The sequence below is a fragment of the Lathyrus oleraceus genome, chromosome 6 (genome assembly GCF_024323335.1).
Source record: "Lathyrus oleraceus cultivar Zhongwan6 chromosome 6, CAAS_Psat_ZW6_1.0, whole genome shotgun sequence".
NCBI lineage: Eukaryota > Viridiplantae > Streptophyta > Magnoliopsida > Fabales > Fabaceae > Lathyrus > Lathyrus oleraceus.
This window is the reverse complement of record NC_066584.1, coordinates 225,529,799-225,532,458: the sequence shown is the minus strand read 5'-3', so window position 1 is coordinate 225,532,458 and position 2,660 is coordinate 225,529,799. Positions and strand designations below refer to the sequence as shown.

Below are 2,660 nucleotides of genomic sequence, written 5' to 3'. Positions count from 1 at the left end.
CACCCCACTTGCAATAATATAAACACATTACATTACATATATTTTAAAAAAAATAACCTAAAAAAAAATAACAACCACATAGAAAATAATAAAAATGAATGAAGAAAAATTCACTAATTCAAAATAAACCTTGACCAATGAAAACTAAACACTTGTTTTTTCTTAAAAAAGGAAATAAATTTTAAAAAAACAAAAAAAATAAAGTGGAGTAATGAACGCATAGTAGTATTCATCTTCCTCTCTCTGTTTCGCGTTTCCAAACACAAACTCCATGAATAAACAAAAATTCCTCAGGAATTTTGCACAAAAAAAACAAAATCAAAACACAAAATTATCTACACAAACCCTCTCCAAAATTTGTCCCTCATCACAAATCTAACCATGAAATCACCAAAAAAATGATACACAAACCAGATCGGAGCACCCAAAACGAACCCTAAACTAACAAAATCCTTCAATCGACTCAAGTTTCAAACAATCAAACATGGCTAGCAACATGGAATCATATTTCAAAAGAAAACTTATAACAAAATGAAAGGTAAGAGTGACTTATTACCAATCCGAAAGTTATCGGAGCGACGATTCCGTGAGGTAAATCCCTTCTCCCTTTTTCCGTTCTTCGATACGTCTTCTTCTGCTTCTAAGTGTTGTTACCTTCCTTTCTCTCTTTTTTTTTTATGATGATTTTTTTTATGGTTTGTGTTGATGTTCAGTGTGTATTCTTTGAGTGGCTAAGTTATTTGTTCATGATGATTTTTGAAGCTCTTGTTGTGATAGTGGTTTTTTGCTTTATATAAATTTCAATTCCTCCCTATAATGCTTAACAGAGCTTGCTTTTATATTGATGCTGCTCAGTTCAGATTAGGGTCTTGTGATTTGTAAAATATGATTTTTGAATTGAGTCAAACTATGTTATCCTAATCAAGTTCTGTCAAATTCTCAAATTAGTGATACTCTGCTCTTACTTTTCCTGCAATTGACTTTGATTCAAGTTATGTAACTAAAAAAAATGTTAACTGTGTGCTCTGTTATCACTGCTTGTATAGGACAAAAGGGCTTTTCTGCTTAGAAAAGCAGATGCAGCAGAAGATGGAAAGATAAGCCATTTTGTGTTATTTTGGGTTACTGCAAAAAATAAACATGTAGTAAACTTTGATATGTTTTGAAATATTTCTTGTTTTATAATGTTTGAAGTAACTGTAGAAATTTGTTGTGAATTTTCTGATGTAATTGAAGTCCCTTTTGTTAAGTTGGTTTTAGTTACTATAAGATGAAAAATGAACTTGTAACTAAAGATTTTTTTAATTATTTTATTTTTATGATGCAGAAAGAAAAAGAAGAATAAAATAAAACTTATTTTTGAAGTTTAAAATAGAAAATCTAATTATAAATGTGGCAAAATAATTGTTTAATTCTAAACAAATAATTACCACTTTTTAAAATCTTTTTATTAACCTTAATTTAAAATTGTAACACAAATTTTAATTGCTATTACTACTACTTCTATTCATATAATAAGAACCAAAAATGACTTAGACGTAAATTAAATAAAACGTTTTGCTAAAACTTATTAAAATAAGAACTAACACAAACAAAACCAAATAGTATATATAATGCTATATAAAGACATAGCCATAATAATTAAATCAAAGTTAAACCTTAAATAAAAGTCATGAAACAAAATCACTAAACGCTCATGTTAACAAGTATTCAAAATGACGCAAGACAAATACAAATTATGGACATGTAATAGAACAACGTATGAAAAAACAAAATGTATAAATGACATTTTTTTTTGTGAATTGGTAAACAGAAAGAAAAAACAAAAATTCTAATGAAAATTAAATAAATTTTAGTGAAATAAAATTTAAAGAAATGGAATAATTTATGTCAATGAGTGGATGCAAATTGATAAATACAAATGCTTGAAATGTAAATGAGTGCCTTTAGGCGAGGCAAAATTTAGGGTATGACAGTTGCCCCTATTTAAATATCTTTACCAGATGGCATGAGTGATGATAATCCTCATGGTATCAAAAGTGAAAGGTATTTAAATATAAAAGACCCAAATTTTGCCCCTATATGTGATGACATGTCGTGCTATGAGTTGAAAGACCTCTTTTTAGTTTGCTGGGGATATGATGGACCCTAGCGTGATTTTTATGATGGATGATGGACAAATCTGTGGAGAATGATGGACAAATCTGTGGAGAATGATGGGAATACGGTGGCAGAAGGAAATGTCAAAGGCAACGGGTGGAGACTCATTGGGGACAACAATTTGCTGGGGAAAAGACATTGGGGAACATCCAGAGTACGATTTAATTGATAGGTTCAGACATGACCCGACACTTTAGAATGTATTTGTCAGTTTTTAAGATTTCTCATAAGAAATATTCGAAGTGTGTTTCATCAAACAGGTTCAGACATGACCTAACCCCTTAGAATGCTTCTGGCAATTCTGGGATCTCTCATAAGAAATATATCCAATTCAAGACTTTGGAGATTCCTAATAGGGAATTTATGCAAAACAAAGATAAGCAGGAGTCTTCTTATAAGTAGATCATCCGTGCAAAAGGCTATGATGATTCTTTATAAAGAAATCAAACAAAACCAACATCATTGGAGTTTTCTAACACGAAAAACCTCCAAGCTTCTGA

At 30.1% G+C, this 2,660-nt stretch overlaps 1 long non-coding RNA gene across 1 annotated transcript; it reads left to right on the top strand.

The window, feature by feature from the left end:
* Positions 1-228: 228 nt before the first annotated feature.
* On the top strand, positions 229-1,249 carry LOC127092480 (uncharacterized). Its single transcript, XR_007792192.1, has 2 exons — positions 229-591; positions 1,047-1,249. It is a non-coding gene; the product is annotated as an uncharacterized LOC127092480 (long non-coding RNA).
* Positions 1,250-2,660: the final 1,411 nt, after the last annotated feature.